Here is an 18103-nt window from a genome sequence, read left to right on the forward strand (position 1 = left end):
CCTGATTTTCCACACTGCTAAATCTGTCATCCAGGCTCAATTACTACGACATCATTTTCTCTTGACTTGGCACATCCATCCTACCCTACTCATGAATTTATAATACTGCTGCAAAGATTGCTTTTCTAGTAAGAAAATGTGAGCGCTTCAATTCTGTCTCTAGACCCACCACAGGATCTCCATTTTCACTTTGGCTACAAGCTACTTTGTTTTCAAACTCCTCTGCAAGCTGTCCCCTACTATGTCTTTCTATAGCCTGAGACAGGTGGACTCCTATCACGTATGGGTCTGTATCAACCAACCTAAATTTATTTTCTGCCTCCTTGGCCAGACAGGAGAACTCCATGAATATCCACGAACTGATTTCAGAATTTTTCTTCACCTTCTATTTTGCCATGAAGTATAAAACAAAAACTTCAGTTAGTCAGGCTGCAGGTGGGTTACATTTTTGCAAATGAGTATGACCATTACTATCCATAATTATCTATAGTACCTTTTCTTATGCATCAACTTTAAACACTTTGGATAAAGACTATCCTTCTGTCCCAATGACCAAGCAGGTACTCAGAGATGCAAGACAATGGTTTGTGGCTCATAAGCATAATACACTCACAAATAAAAGAGTAATATCTCTAAATAAATTTAAACTACATGGATAGGAGAAATAGTGCTGCAAATAGCTGGGAAGAAAACATAAAGCTACAGAGATGCCTCTTGCTCTTTGCCCAGTAGTACAGAAAATTTTGAAGCAGTTCTACAGCAGGGTGTTTTCCTACTATAAGGTCAATAATTTGAAATAACTGTATATAAACAAACAGCAACTGAACTTAATTTTTCTCCTAAGGTAATTCTTTTGCATTCTTCCAGGTTCAGAAAGAGGTGATTCTTTTTAAGATTTGTTTGGTAGAATATGGGAGAAAGAAAACAGGTCTCTACAGGTAATGAAACTGGAATAAGGAGGAAGTTAAATATTTGAGATTTCCTAGCTTTTTTTTAAACACTTGAAGGAAGGAAGATACGGTAAAGAGCACTGCCAGAAACAGTGACCAGGAATCATCACTCCTATTGCATTACACTGATCAATGTCAGCGTAAGAGTAAAGATGTCTGTAATCCACTTAGCAGCCTATATAAATCCACACCTGATCAATTTGCAGAACATATGACCTGGTAGCTAAAATTTTAGCATTAAGTAATACCTAACAATATTTTAGCCAGGCTGTTTAATATGTCTATTCCACCTAGCCAGCCAGGAAGCCATCCGCTGAAGCCATACCTGGTCTCAGGACATGCTTGCCAACAGGAAAAAAAGCAAAAACATTTTTAAAGACAAGCAGGTAAAATTTATTTCCTTCCCTCACCCACTTATGAAGAGGGCCTGCATTTGCACTTTACACATCTGAACAGAACAAAGCATCACATAGAATTTGCCTTTGGCTTCCACTGTGCGACTATCACAGGTTATCAATTTCTGCTCTTCTAGCTTTCACAATTTATTTCCACTTAATTCCCCATTTACATTTAGGTAGTTGTACTCCTGCTTCACATTAAGCCATACCTTCCTAGATTTCCTAGGATTTTTCCAGAAAGATTTCCTTCATGAACTCGGCACCCAGAATAATACAATCCAAGCAACACTTGAAGAACACAATCCCTTTCAGCCCAAAAGAGGCCAGTCTGCAAATGGATGTATTTTAATCACCAGTTCCTTCGTCTTGATTATCAGAGGTAACATAGCTTTGTACCAGCATTTCTATGACATCCCCTTTTAAAGAGTAGCAACTAAGCATAAAAATTTGCCACAAGTCAGATCACTGAATGCATTCAACTTGCATGGTAAGTAAAAGTACATGGAAGTTGGTAAGAAAGCTGAAACAATCAGTTTATATATAAACTCGCTCTTCCAAACTTTTGAGGACAATTCAAATCAACTTTTTAAGCTGCAAAAGACTTTAGAAATGTTCTGAGCCAAAAAAAGCATTCAACATAACGGTTTTACCATCAGAACACATTCATAAATTCTAGCAAGCAATAACTAACACAAATCCTTGACTATCAGTTTCCGTCTTCACCCACCGTCTGATTCATTCTTCTCATTATCTGAGAGGGTGGCAAGGTGGGAAATATAGGAAAGCATGGCTGTCTTCCTACTGTTCTTCATGGTAAAGTCCATGATCCAGTGCAGCAAGATTTTCATAGCAGCAGGCCTCCAGGGTGAAAATTTAGATCATCCTTTAGATGTGGACATCCAGCACAATAGCATCTTAGACATCTCCATCTTCCCTTGGGTAGTACAACATGGGTATTTGCCCCTTCTCTGTCCCTCCCTCAGAATTACACTGCTTGTGACAAGGTGACTCCCTCCCATGGCAAACTAACAATATTTATAGCTATGCAACCATGTGATAAATTTCAATGCAGTCTTTGTTGGGTCATGAGACAGTAATTTGCGTTAAAAGTCCTGACGTTTTATGTACTTTAATAATTTACAAATTAATTACCACAAGATATTCTGATGACTATTCTTCATACTATACATAAGCTTACTACAAGTTTAGAGACATAGAGAGTCACAATTCGTAAAAACCAGATAGCCAGCCAGTGCATAGCTGTCACTCGGGAGGGAGCTCAGGGTGTGTTACTGGTTGAAGCTCTCTTTCTTTTGCAGGCATGACTGTAACTGGTTCCAAGGTGTTTCGGTGACCCGTGTTTGTTCCTTACTTGAATCACCTGCTCACCAGCTGCCTCAATGTTATTAAAGCAAACCAAGCAGACAACAACTAGCTTGCAACTATGTGACTTAGACAACTAGCACATTTCTTGCTGGTTTTCTGGTACATTTAGACTATTTTGGTAGGCTGTTGTGGTTAGGCATCCAAGGCCTTGAAATCTGATTTGGAATAGTCACCTTTCATTTACTGAGGGCAAGATGTGAACAACCAAAGGACATGGAAGAGACTAGGTCAGAGTTATGGACTGCACTGAGCTGCTTTGTGGCACACTGGAACAGCAGAAACCATACAATTGAGTCTGCCTATATTCCTGTTTCAGAGGACAGAGTGACAGAGTTAATCACGCTCTAGAATACTGTGGCTGTTGCAAAAGACTAAAAATTAATATGACCTACAAAGAGAAGTCACATTTGTACGCCCTGACCCCTCCTAGAGGAAAGTCCTGGCCTGGACAAGGAGCTCCTCAGAAGCATTACCTTACCATCATATGGGATCTGCGCAGACCATGCGGACCTTTGCTAATATTTGACTTACCTTTAGCTGAAACAGATTCCACTGACAGAAACTTTCTATAAAGTCTGTATAGCACTGTAGCACTGTACCAGCTACTAGGAAGACAGTTAACTCTATCCCAGCTGAAACCAGGACAAACCTTCAATTTGGCAATCTTCTCTTCTGGTGAGAGGGTTAAATGGCTCCTTCCCAGACTGGAAAAATGTTTAATATACCTGCCAAAAACCTGCGATCATTACAACAAATCACTCTAAATGTCTCATTTCAGCAAATACTACCACTTCTTTCTCATATAAAAGATCCATGTTTTGTTCTAACACAAACCAAAAATCAGAATCTCATAGGTAAACCTGCAAAAACACTGAAGATTAAGCTACAAAAGGAGGGAGGAATGTGTCTCCCTGGCAAGTCTCTTAGGTTCCCCCAGCCAGATTCAGCAACCCCACTTTCAGCTCAAAGGTTCCACGTTCCTCCTTTGTCCCAGCTTCATAGCTCATGGGACCACTTGCTCAACTTTTTCTACTGTGTTTAGCTGGTACAGCAACAGGTCTCGTGAGTGCTGCTGCCAGCTTGAGGGAGAGAAGGTTAAAGAATGAAGAAGATCTCTCCCTTTCAGCAACTGCAAACTTATGTGGATTAACTGAGTCAATCTCACTTTACCTTTGGGTTCACAAGAAATCCTGGATCCAGTTGTCTGGACTTTATCCCATACTACTACGTATCTGGGTCAGACCCAAATCCAGGAGCTGCCCATTTTCCAGCTCTGGCTCAGAAACTGCTTACACAGCATGTCTTTTTGATCTGAGATTTCAGAAATTCCACAAAAAGAGCTGCTTTCATAAACTACCTGTCATTTTCCCACTTAATTATTTCAAGAACAACCTAGGAAATTTTGGTGCATCACACTGAAGCAATGCCATTATTTGCTTATGGATACTGTATTCTTGGTTCTCAAATCAGGAATGGACCAAGCAAAGGTTTGTGGCTTTTTTTTTAAATGGGGAAATATCCATATAACAATATCAAGTACATTTTAATGGCATGGACAAATGTCTCTATTTCCTCTGAAGAAATTCTTACAAAGATACAAAACTATTACACTAAGTAAAAGAAAAAATATCCTAGACAGATGATAACTAATATTTATTTCTAAAACTACTTTTTTGATTATTTTATAATAGTTATACTAGGTTTAATTCAGAATTTTGCTTTGTATGATAAGGTAACAGTGGCAAAGTTCTAAATGCTATTACAAATATGAGCTAAGAAAAATAATACCAGTACTTTGCAAATCTCCACTGGTTATTTACAGAAAGGTAAAAATAAACAGTGCAGACCTTGATTCTTTAGAATTCCTCCACCATGAACCTGGATTAGCAGTTCAACTAGCCTTTGATGCAAGAAGAGCCGCTGCAAGCAGCAGCCCCACCTTGTTCTCATCCTTGGGCGCCATTTGCTTCCTTACATGGTTTGCGCCGTGAAAGAGACCTGGTAACTACTCTTGCCAAAAAAAGGAAGCGCACTAGGTTAGACAGATGACAGACACAGCACAAGGCTGCACATACACTTGTAATGAGAAAGAGGCCAATGTTAGAAGGTAGACATGAACAGCCAAACAAAGGGAAGAGGACCGCTGCCTTTTCTGACAGAAATACTAGCTTCTACTGACTCTCAGATCAGAGATTTATTTTATCATGGAAATAAACCTGGATGTTAGTTGTACTATAGCCAAGTAGTTTTGCAGAAAATGGAACCATGAACAGTTCATTTTTTGGCAATTTTAGAGTCCACTGTTTCTAGCACATAGCTTAGATCATGCATTTACAGTTTGTGGTTTTACATCAGTTTAAACATCAACACATGCCACGTGCATTAAATTAAATAGACATTTACATACAGAACTCTCTCAGTAGGTATTTCACAAGAATGGCAAAAAGAGAGGTGAAATTCTGAAAGACCACAGACGTTCTGTCATTGACTTCAACAGAATCAGTTTCTTCTCATTTCTTAGGGAAAAACGTTCAAAGTCTGTTTTTTAAAAATCTGATCTAGTAAAAGAGAAAGCATAACAGATAGGTCTGGCCATAGTCAAGTCATCATTTATTAACTAACATTTCTTGACTGACTAAAAATAGAAAAAGATACATTACATCTGCTTATGAAAGTCGTATCACTATAACTGAAACATTCATAGCTCCACAATTAGAGGTTGTTGACAACAGAACAAACTTTTTTAAAGCTTCTAGAAGATCAGTTCATCTGAAGTTTAAAATAACCTCTAGTTGTTTCAGTATTGTGATGACTATACCAACCAGCATTCAGTATTTCAACTTCTAGCTAGTATACTAGAAAAAGTCACCACTTCTGAAGTACAAATACGCAAGACCTGATGGCTAAATAGACAGCTGTGACACTTTTAAGCCATAATATTGAAACCATCTTTGTAGAGTCTCCTGCTAATAACCAGCTCTGAGGCTTCTCTCTTGCTCCACCTGAACCTTTCACAACTCTTGTACAGCATGAAGCTCTTCTTCTCTAGACTTACCTTTTTTTCTTCTCTTTTGACACAGAATAAATGCTTGTTGGTAGACGAACAAGAAAAGCTGCTAGATATAAACACATTAAGCTAACACTGAACTCGCTGTGCCCTGGCCCCATGCTGGTCTGAAAAAGTAGTAGCAAGGACCACCTTGAACGGGCACAGGAACACCAAGACGACAATACCTGATGCAAGATGATCTAAAGTGAAATAGAGATCCAGGGACCAAGCAAACAGAACCACGGCACAACAACCCCACAAGAACTAGCAAAAATGTGGCTTATCTTAAAAAACTATCCTTCAAGTTCTTTTAAATTGCAAGGTCTTTTAAAATTTCCAATTTTTTTTCCACACATATTGCTACTGCAAGCTGTGCCTTCCAAATTTCTTTCCATTTCTTAAAAAAAAAAAAAAAAAAAATTAAATCTTTTAGGATCAGTTTGGTCACAGGGGCAAAACAGGTGTTCCTTTACTTCCCTGTTGCTGGATGCATCTGCTTGAGACAACTGCCTGCAATCCTACCGGAACCCACAGATTTTACCACTCTGCATGACTGAGAACTTTATTTCCCCCTTGCTCAATTCATAATCACCCAGTCTGCATTACAGGAGCAGAAGCAGCCAGCAGGCTACAAAAGGAAGTCTTCTCTGAATGCCAACTTATTGTACTGATGATGCTGAGTTTAGAAGATGTTCAGTTCCTCTCTTATGCTCCATACATTCAGAGAAACAATACCAACAGTTTAGCTCACTTAAATTTAACAATGCAGTAGTAAATTTAATTATCAACCTACATGATTAACCTTTATATTAATCAAACATGAACTAAGCTCCTGAATGAATTCCTCCCTTGCTTCAGGCAGAACCTCATCTTGGCTGCCATCAGCCTTTGGGGTGGTGCATCCTGATCCAGACAAGAAAGCATGATAAAAAATATTACTGACCAAATGGGGATGGAAGATGCATTTAATTTTCTACACAACAAAATACAAAGGAGCAATTGAGCTCAATTAATTTACCTTAATTTCTTCACTACCTAGTTATATTCTTGTTACAACTGTTAAATTTGAGCATTCTTGACCATACTAATGAGTGACTGCTATACATGAAGCAAAAATTAGAAAAAATATGAATACTGTTTATGGATAAGGGTGAAAAAGGAATGGGCAGGACTGTGAGGCTGGGAAATACTGGTAGTGTTCTGCTATTCTAGGCTGCCTCATTAGATCATCTTAATTTAAGATTCCTCAGTAGAAAAGTAACAATTTCATAGCACTGGAAGAAAAGCCTCAATTTATGTCTTGGACATTTTTGCTGCCTTCTTACAGAGAAGCAAATAAATGACTGACGGAAATACATAACTACTATTGAGGGTGTGGGAAGTCTTATTTGCTTAGAGAACTACAGTGTTTAGAAATTTTTGCATTATAGGAAGTTCTGCTGCAAGACTGAAATAAAACTCAGGTCAATGCAGACAGGCTACTAGATGCAGAAGCATCTATTTGCCAAACAGGCATTTTCTTCCAATATGCTTCCAAACACCACCTCTTCACAAATATGATGACATGCAAGCAAGGGACCCTTATATAATTGTGCTCTCCCATTCCCTCTATTAAATATAACAATCAATAACGTTTTTGGCTGAGGTGATGCCACTCTCACTGACATCCATTTTCACTTTCTCTCTCGATATCAGTGACTGGATGTGACCCCCTTTCAATGACATTAGTTCTGCTAGATAAAGTCTGCTGTGGCTAGTATGTTCAGGGTGCTCCTCAGGCTTTGCAGTGGACATCCTGCTGCATAGTGCTATGTGCCCTTCCATACTGCCTTTCTGGTTGTAGTTCTGTGGACCAACTTTTCCTCATCCCTGAGTTTGATATCCCTCTTACAGGTACAAAACATCAATCAGTCCATGTACTGCATGAGTTCCAAAGCTTGTGACATTTTCAGTTACTACAACACTGACCACTGCCTGCAGCAGTCTGCCAGAATCCATCCTTTCTTTGACCTCTCCTCATCAGAAACAAATTTCATACTGACTGCAGTTCCTCTTGATGGTGCCTCCACATCATCTAGATGGAGGAGGCTAGTCAAATTAGTCCTTCAGTTCAAGAAGGGTGAAATGATAACACGTTGCATTTCATATGCACATGGCCATAAACAAGGGACACATAGAAATTAAGATCTTACCTCCCTATTTCATCATTTTCATTCCCTCAACCTGTCACACTCCTTTTTAGGTGTTCTTCCTTTCTGTACAACTCCTGTACCCAGAGGCAGAGCATGAAACTCATTCTTCCCTCTCCTCAAAGCAAAGCAGTTCTTATCTCTGCAAATCTGACCTTAAAACTATCAAGCCTCTTATGACAGAAACTTTATTTGGTATTTTAAAGATCTATAAAGAACACAAAAAACTTATTGTACAAAGCAGAAGTCAAACCTAATTCCTTACCACCTTCTCTATTCTTCAGGAGAAACTGAAAAGGTTACAGTGGCCCACAGGGTAGCATGCCAACCTTCCTCAGCTCCTTTTATTTAACCTCTCTTTTACTATGGTTTCTCAACTGCACTCTTTTGTTCACCTCTTTATCCTTCTATTCTATCTTCTTTTTTAAAATAATAATGTAGCCCCATCACTTTTTTTAAAATGCTTTGATTTTCTTTCTGGTCTTATTTTACAGTAATAAACAGTTTCTAAAAGATACCAAATAAGATACTAGCAAAAGTGGACAGCGAAAATTTCACATGACAATCACAATTAACAAAGCATTTGGACAGTATTAATAATTTTAACCCAAGTTCATATATATAATGAGCTGAAATTAATTATACAGACATATTAGAAAAATGTTTCCTGTGTCAACTACAGACACACTTCAAGTTTCTTCTATGTTATATCTTTTCTTCAGTTTGCCAATACAATTTCAACCCCTAAAGCTTTATACAGAGTAGATGGTTTGTTGTTCATATACATATTAATCATCGATTTTCTTCTTCCTTCAGAACCAGAAAAATAAGTTGAATTCTCCCTGTATTTCAGGATAATGACACTAAAAGCAATAGAATTTAGCCATAAAGCAGGAATAATACACCAACAATCCTGACTGATATACTGATCATGTTTGCAACACACTCATAGCTCTAGTGTTAAAGTTCCAAGGATGAAATACAGGCAAGATGACTGACAGTTTCATAGGAACGCAACAAACCTCTATTTTTGGGAAAGCTTGTCCTCTTTCCGCCACTGTGAACTCACAACAGGCTCACCTCTGCTAGCTTACAATGGAATGATGTAGCTGTGAGTCAAATCACTTTTTAACATACAGGTAGAAAAACAAAGTGCAAGCAGCTTCATCAAGACAGCACAGGTAGCCTATAGTTATTTTAACTCTTCGAAAAGATATGCCAAATGAAACATGTTTGTAACAACCACCAAAAGGGTTGTTATTCTGAATCCTGCAGATGGCAGGTGTTTAAATCAGCATGATTACCAAAACCAGCTAAGATTTTTTCCACCTACCAAAAACATGTACCTGTCCAGTACTGTACTGTTTCTTAAACACAACAGAAGAAAGCTATTAATGCAAGGAAATTAATTTTTTTTTTTTTTTTTACGATCTGATTTTTTGGCCATCAAACCTAAAAAAAATAAACCTCAAACTATCACGTCCCCACACACCTCTACTGAAAGAACCAAAACAGGTTCTCAAACCAAACCCACAATAATTAAAAGTAAAAAATGTACAGCCTACAAAACTTAATACTAGCAGGCAAAATTCAACAAGATCAGCATCTCAGTTTAACATTGGTGTACACACTGAAGATCAAAGCTAGCCATAGCAACAGATAACATGCAAGTTTCTGCCTGTCCATATGACTACTTATTGCTATTTCTGGTTTTCAAGTCAGCGAGATTAATATACCATGCCTGTTGCCAGTTCACTTCTGGCAGCTGAAGGAAAAACATATCACTGCACTCAAACACTGTTTTTCAAATATTAATGCTTTTATAACCTGCAGTGAGCTCTGCCCAGTGTAATTGCTTTGCTGCATAATATATCATCTAGACTGAAAAGCTATTTCGTCATTCCAGTGTTACTGTCCTAGAAGCTGGCAGTCTGCAATGCAAGTTTTATTTCTGTACAAACACACACAATAATTTTAGAGCTAGGTTTCTCTGTTACGTAGTCTCACCCGAAAGGAATATTCAGCGAGCTGTCAGTATGCACTGTTTCTGAAACAACATTGCCACCGTCTGGACAAAGCTGTAACTGACAGTTATTACTGGATGTGAGAGTATTAAGTATCTGGATAAAAACTCCCGGCGTGAAAAAAACACAAAGAACACTTTCTCAATACACTTATTTCCATATCCAAAATAATTAAATATTTTAAATTTGGTTTCATATTCATTAATCAAAATTCAAATTCTGTGTTTCCTTAGTATCTTAACATTAGAAATGTAAAACTCAAACGAGTTTATTAGCTTTCCACCACCAATTGAAAAACTAGCTCGCAAAACTTTTTTTTATGTTCAGCAATATTCTGTACAACTATCTGCAACGCTTGATAATCAGTTTACGAATGCTCCATACAATCAGAATCTGTTTCTGCCTCTTCCTCAGACTTTATTCCTGTTAGAGAGAAAGGTAACATTCAGAGTCAAAAGAAAACCATAGCTCTAACCTCAGAAAACACGCTTTGGAGAGAAGATGTTGTTCCTTCCACTCTATCCTATTCACTATAAAGCATTACAGGAATGTTTCAGTCTAGTCTTCAATATGAAATTTTATTTTAGGAAGGCAACAGGCCACTAAAACAGAAAACAAGCAGCTACAAAAACAATCACAGACGGTTCTTTTACTCTCAAAAGAATTGCAATTCTGATTTTCGTAAAAAATGCATATATTTCTACTGAAGTCTGGATTCAGTAACACTTAGCATATCCTAAATGTTTCATGCAACTGAGCACTTAGTCTCTTTTCCTTATACAGATTCTTTCTTATTTGCACATTTCTGGTTTGTTTAGAAAAAGAGTTCACAAGATACAGGCTTTTTAGGCAAACATGAGTGGGCATTTCAGATGAACAAAAGGTTTCCCAAAGAAGTCAGTGCTTGCACTCAATTATTAGCAACAAAATTTACAACTGAAATTTGGTAATGCCAATTTTGTTTCAGGTGGTATTTATAAGAATACCAAGAAACATGTTTAGCTTGCCAGTTTCCTTCTTAAAGCTCCTATCATCACAGGCTCAGGCCACCTACGCCCCCTAATGCAGACTTCACGCAACATACAAAAACCTATGGAATACAGAATGCTTCGGGCTTTTTCCAGCTGCTCCAGGTAAGCTGCAGCTCCAAATCAAGTCAAACCCGAGTCTGCTGTTTGCCCAAAGGGAACCTTAAAACTTGACCCATGCTTTTAGCACTGATACATAATCTTTTAAAGAAACTACCCTCTTGCTGCTGATCTACTGTTCTTATAAAAACTTGCATATGCTGGTATTTCACAGAGTGCTCATTTTAACTCTTAATCATTATGATAGATGAGAGTACAAAGGAAGATATCGAAAAAGTTTAAATATAAGCTGCTCATTAATCAACCTTTAGAAAAGATGAAAATTATATACCAGATCTTAAATATTTAGTGCCTCTTATCTTCCTGCATTTTTTTAACAAATTGGTTATTAAGAGTCTTTATAAATTATTTTCAGTGGAAAGTGGAATCAGCTATTTCCTGAGAGATATATTTGGTTGTAATAAATGCATAAACTGTATGAGGAATTTGTTTTGTAATTTAAAAAATACTAGCATTTTAAGTATCACTCCATGTTCTGCAGCAAAAACAATTCATCATGCAGCAAAGCTATAGCAATGCCCTGACAGTATGTTACACAGTAAGAAAAATAAATGCATTACATTGATAAATCTAGTCTGTTTAGTGCAATACTTGTCTGAGATACTGAAATGAGTCATCAACCACCACTACTCAACTGTCTATTCCCATCTTCTATCACATCCTGTTTCAGGACTGGCAACTGAAGAGTCATCTCAGAGTTAATGAGTTATGCTGGATGTTCCTCTCATGACAAGCATGGTGTAATTGTACTATTTAATCACTGTCATCACTTTAAGGTAATCTTGTAAAAAAATACCACTTGTAGAATGTCATTAAATACAGAGTCATCTTTTCTTCCAAATGAGCCTACCTCACCATAGAGTTGAAGATTTGACTTGATTTTGAAGATGATAGTTTCTTCCCACTTGAAAATAAAAGTCCCTGATAAACATTAAAGAATGTACCCTCAGCCCCACCATGTCTGAAGTTCCATGTTTTCAGAAAATTAACTAATTCTAAATTCTTTTGTATTCCTGTGGGCAGAACAGTTCCTTTTTCAGGGTCTTCCCCCTCTGTATTGACACTCAAATTTTTCTTAACTCCTTTTCTATTTCTAGCAATTACTTTCTTTACTGAATCTACTAAGTTCTTATTCTTAAGAAGTCTATGGACTTTCAATGTTCACTTTCTTTCCAGAGAATTAACACAGCCAGATTCAAACAGCTCCGCTTTACATTTTCCTTCCCTTCTGTCCAAACTGCCAATCCTCTCTATATTCCACCAGGAGAACGATGATACCGTTGCAAGCTGATATAATTCTGCCATTACTCATTAAACCTTTTTAAAATAAGGCAAAACACCTGTTAAAATCAGCACCTTTGAACATCACTGACAGCAGATACCTACCACTGCTTAAATCCCCACAATGATTCCCTACATCACAATGAAATATATTCAAGTTGCTAGCTCTTCTTCTAATAACCTAATTATTCAGAGACAGACAAAATCAGGAATGCAAGATAACTTTCCAGTGACTACAAACAGGTAAAGGTGGTCTCAGGGTACCGTTGCTACATCTTGAGCTTGACCTGATATCTACAGCACTGACTTGATTCAAAGCAAGTGTGGTTTTGTAGTGAATACTGTGCTGGCTCTATTTACCACATGCTGATTTGGATCTCAAAGTAGTTTCTGTGTGCACAACTTGCTTTTAAGAAGAAATCCTCACATACAAAACATTTCAAAAATTAAGAGGCTATTACATGCCAAGGCAATGAGAAAGCCACACCTGCAGCATTTACCTAACATTTTGAGATCTTTAAACTACCTGTATTGTAGACGTTCAGTCCTGGGAAAGACTAAGTTTAATCTGAAGTAAACTCCCTGAATCCCATGTGATGGAGGTGTGAGAAAACTCAACATCAACCACTTGGATCCACTGATCTGCTCCTACTGCTCCTTACTAATGTAGACAAGCCCCAGGGTCGAAGAGTGTCCTGGACTCTGGACTGAGTGTAGGAGAGAGCAATTCACGACTGAAGGAAACTTAACATGAGTTCTTAGCATCATAGGTGCCATGTATTTCTATTCTAAACCCCTGCCAAGGACCAGGGCAGGCCAAAAGAATGTTGTCAGCCAGCTTTTGCTTGAAGCACAAGAAGCCATAGATACTACCTATGCCATCCATCCTCACCTCTAGCTGAAGATGGGATCTCCCTGCTGGTCTGAAACAAAGCCCAGCCTGGTCCTGAGAGACCTACCATGCCTAAGACAAAGAGAAAGCAGCACCTGTCTGTTCTGTATTCTGTTTCTGCACAAATTTATTTGCTCGAGTACAGTACAAAGGGATAAAGCAGATCAGCCCTGGCACTGTGCTAGAGCTACTCAGTCCTCCCCAAATCTGGAGGACAGCAAAGCATGGTGCAGACACAATGCAGTGACCTTTCAGTGGAACCTGGACACAACAGCTGAGTGTCTCTACAAGGCTTCCGTTACAACTCCTTTCCTTTCCAGTGCTGTTCCCATCCTGCACTGGTCTCTATATGGCTAGGACACAGGGTAAGATACAAACTATATATGCTGCAGATTTTCCTAATGTACAACAAATAATGCTCTCCAAAAGTGCCTCCTCCACACTTTTAAATTCCCAGTTTGTTTAAAAACTGAGCTTCAGAAGTTTTCTGTATGTGTACCTCTTAGTTTCTATAGACTAAAATAAATCTCCTTCCCCATCCTGTACCTTTAAACTTCTTCACCAGTTTTAAAAGCCTGCAAGTTCTGGTGTGACCCTGCTGTACACAACTGTGACCAGCACAGGATGCTCTTCAAAAATGTTGTGAGACCAAGTTAGTTACCACCACCCAAGGCAGCAGGTGTCACCACCTGTAATCACTTCCCTAGCGACAGAATGAACTGACTTACCCTCAGCCACAAGGCAATACGAACCTGAGGGAGGACAGGCGTACTTTCCTGTGCTGGAATAGACCAAGCCTAGCATCTTTTCTCTGCTGGCACCCCAAGGATTGCCATCCACAGAAGTAAAAGCACAAGTTACAGTGGAAATGAGTCACCAGTGGGTGGGGAAATTTAATGGATAGAGCATCTCCTACATTCAAGTAACCCAAAGTAACAAGGGACTGCCACAAGAGGCTGGCTAGGTTCAGGGAAGACTCTCTCTTAAAATAATAGTAATAAACACTCATGAGGAAGTCTGTTTTGCAAGGAAAGTGGATAATGGTCTGTAAGTTGCAAATGGATGGAGAAAATGTGTATCCAAATTAAAAGAACACAGAAACAAAATTTATAACAGAACTAATATGATACATGCTGTACCACAAAAAAATTGTCAGTTGTGTAGATCCATGTTCTCAGAACCCTTTAACCACTAAATTACAGGCTCTTTGTTTAGAAATAAGCATGGCTTGATCCCAGCTGATCCCCCAGTTGAATCATATGACAGTTGACCTGCCATAAGATGCTCACAGCTACTCCCAGTTTACTCCTGCATAGTTTGACCTGCAAATGTAATAAAAATACTTTCTTGTTCTTCAACCAAATCACTAATAAAAACTTTAGTTCTGAACTTTGACAGACAGCTGGTGAATCCCTCTGGATACTCCCCTCCAGCTGACAGGGTAAAATTTCTGACTATTCCAAGAACAGTTTCCAACCTGCTGTGCACCCACATAGCAAATTCATAATCCACAGTCATAAATTTTGCACACAAGAAGGTCTAAAAAACATCAAGGTATTGTCCACTCAGAAAACAATTTGGGTAAGAACATATCTTGTCAAACCAACACTTGCACATCAGTTTTCACTCGCTACCTTGTGAATATTCTTACGAGTTATTACTTGTTCCTCTATTTTTCCAGCACCCGCACCAGTTAACCTGATTCATGGAGGGTTTCTGTCTTTTGACATCACTAAAACCTCATAATTTAGCCAGGTTAATTTATTGCTATACTTCTTAGCCTTCATTGACATTAGGGTTATTTATACTTGTGCCTTTAACAGTTGGAAGAGGTACAGGTATGAATTGTTCTACATACCTTTTCACTTATTCTTCTTAGACATTCACAGATATCTCCCATCTGTTTTCTGAATTTATTAAAGCCCATTTTCGTGAAGTAAGCTGTTTTCATTCTAGTTATTTTCCTCCCTCCTTAATGACTACTACATCCCACTTCTCATGGTCAAATGTGTTTGGTTGTAACAGTGACTTCTGTCAATTAATATAACACAGAACAAATCAACAGAATAAAGAGCAAAGTTTGAACGCTTTCATGAAAAAGTTTCACCATCAATTTCTTCTTTGTGTGGGAAAGCCTCGCTCACTTCTTTCAGAGTTATTTCATTCTGCTGATGCTGAGGGGTTAGGTTTTTTCGGATCATCTAAAGCAACAGCTTTAGTGCACAGTGTTGAATATACATCAGTAAATTTAACAGAAAACAGAATTTTCTAAAGTAGTATTTTCACACAGAATTCCAGTAGTAGTATTTTTCATATGCACTCTCCTGTTCTCTAGTTACATAAAAAAAGGACAATAAGGGAGAATTAACTGACTGTGAATGAAAACATTTATGGAAGATGTGCTATTACTTCTAAGTATCTCAAATTTCAGTCTGTAAAGCTAAATTATATTATATACTTATATATATTTATATATTATATATAAATATATTATATTATATTACTTTCATTCCAAAGATAAAAGAGAAGCCTGGGAAGAGTGAATAAAAAATTAGCCCTTTGCCAGTTGGGGTGGTTTTTTTCTGCTTCTTAGTACTTTTTTTTTTAAATACATGATTTTTCCCAGATAATATGCATTTGACTAGGTCAGATCAGAGGAATTAAAAAGCTTAATAGCAAACTATTAGAAGGCAGAGGAAGACTGAGGTGAATATGGTTAGGAAGTGTTAGAGACTCTGTAATCAAAGTTCTAGCTCTTCACTTTGTTTCAAGAGTTCTTGTATAACCTTATGCTATGTAACAGCCCAAACTCTTCATTCCCACTTCTGTGCCAGTTCCAGCTTGCAATTTATTCTTCGTCAAGTCATTTTAATCCATTTTTCTATTAAAAGTTTTCTACAGGAAGTGAAATAAATGACAGTGAAAAGTCAGCAGCAGTGAGAAAGAAAATAGGGGGAAGAGAAGATCTCTCCCTTTTGGTGGCAGTAAAACATTGCATTAGTGCAACCTGGTGGTGCAGAATTTTCAATGTATCAAGACAAAGAAAGTAAGACAAGTGAAAGAACGAGAGAAGAAAATCCAATAACAGAGGAGTACTGATAATTCAGTAGAACTGCACTGTGTCACCTGTATCACTAAAATAGAATAAACGTGCAAAAGCCTTAAGGTTTACAGAATTGCTGTTCTCACTGACTTCATTCATAGAATTGTTTAGGTTGGAAAAGACCTTTAAGATCATGGAGTCCAACCATTAACCCCACACCACCATGCCCACTAAACCATGCCACATCTACGCACTTTTTCAACACCTCCAGGGATAGTGACTCCACCACTTCCCTGGGTAGCCTGTTCCAATGCCTGATAACCGTTTCAGTAAAGAAATTTTTCCTATTATCCAATCTAAACCTCCCCTGGCACAACTTGAGGCCATTTCCTCTCATCCTGTCACTAGTTACTTGATAGAAGAGACCAGCACCCACCTCACTACAACCTCCTTTCAGACAGCTGTAGAGAGCAATAAGGTCTCCCCTCAGCCTCCTTTTCTCCAGGCTAAACAACCCCAGTTCCCTCAGCTGCTCCTCATAAGACTTCAGCCAGAGGTTGCAAGTGCAGAGAGCATTTAAGAGCTGGCCCTCCCTACTCAAAGCAAAATCAGTGCAACTTTACCTCCAAAGTCTTATACCCAGTATTCCTACAGTTTGTCTGAAGAAATACTGGGAAACATGAAGGCTGCCACGATGTGATCTTAGATACAACTATTTCGATTCATTACTAATTTTAAAAGCCTCTTATACTGTGCTCCTGCTGAGTTCAATAGCTTCGTCCCACCTCCCCTGCGCTCTAACTGGCACTACAACTACAGTATAATTAAGTTCTAAACCCAGAGATCAGCCTTAAAGTTTCAGCAGAAGGCTTTCACTGTGAAAGGCACGCCAGCAAAAATTCGAACACTGAGAAAAAGACTGCCAGTATTTCTGATAAAAAGAGTCATTTTTACTGGTAAATAAGGACTGACACTGCAGTCATCACACACAAGGAATGTGACTGCAGTTCTTACTGCTTCCTGTATGTTACAAGACACAGCCTTTTGTACACCCCTGAAAGTCACCATGAACCCCAAAAGTGAGAAGACCAAAAGCTGAAAGCAAGATGCAGAAGGCCTGGAAGTGCTACACTGTCATATTAACTCAGAGGAAAAACACACTGCTGACAAAAGGGTGTTCACATCTTCTTCCCAGACACTTGTTTGGGCAGACCTGCTTTGAGTCACTGCCAGTTGTTCATGAAGTTGCACAGCAAAACAGGTCAGGGGAACTGCTCTGCAGGCAAAATAATTCCAGAAGACATTACATGTTTCTGAAGGGAAAGTGTGTGCCCCTTCCCTCCCTTCCTTTTAGGAAGGGTACTAAGTGACTGTGCAGCCTCAGACTGTCTGCTTCTTGTACTCTGAAGAATATCAAGTAGGAGGTCTCCACAGCCTGGGGCTGCTCTAGTTGATGCAGTCACACAAAACACATGGAGTACAGCAAGCAGATAAACAAGCCTGTGCAAGGAGAAGCAAGAGGACCGTAAATTATTATTACTATGGCATAGCATGTGCACTTAGACACCTTCAGGGAAGCTGCCTTCAATACGTTATACGTAGCCGTGCAGCGTAAGCATAGCATCTGTAACGAACGATGTGAGGACATGCTATAAGAGCACCCAGGCTCCTGGAACACAGGCAGAAACCTAGAAAACTATTTTTCCTCAAGAGCGCAGCCAACACACGTGCAGGAATTCACTT

The 18103-nt window shown here is 38.6% G+C and overlaps 1 protein-coding gene across 1 annotated transcript in view; it reads right to left on the reverse strand.

The window, feature by feature from the left end:
• NDUFAF2 (NADH dehydrogenase (ubiquinone) complex I, assembly factor 2) overlaps positions 1-18103 on the reverse strand; it is a 65881-nt gene that overhangs the window by 47118 nt on the left and 660 nt on the right. The gene's annotated exons all lie outside the window — the stretch shown is intronic.

The sequence above is a fragment of the Haliaeetus leucocephalus genome, unplaced genomic scaffold, assembly GCF_000737465.1.
Source record: "Haliaeetus leucocephalus isolate CR32 unplaced genomic scaffold, Haliaeetus_leucocephalus-4.0 Scaffold722, whole genome shotgun sequence".
NCBI classification, from domain to species: Eukaryota; Metazoa; Chordata; class Aves; order Accipitriformes; family Accipitridae; genus Haliaeetus; species Haliaeetus leucocephalus.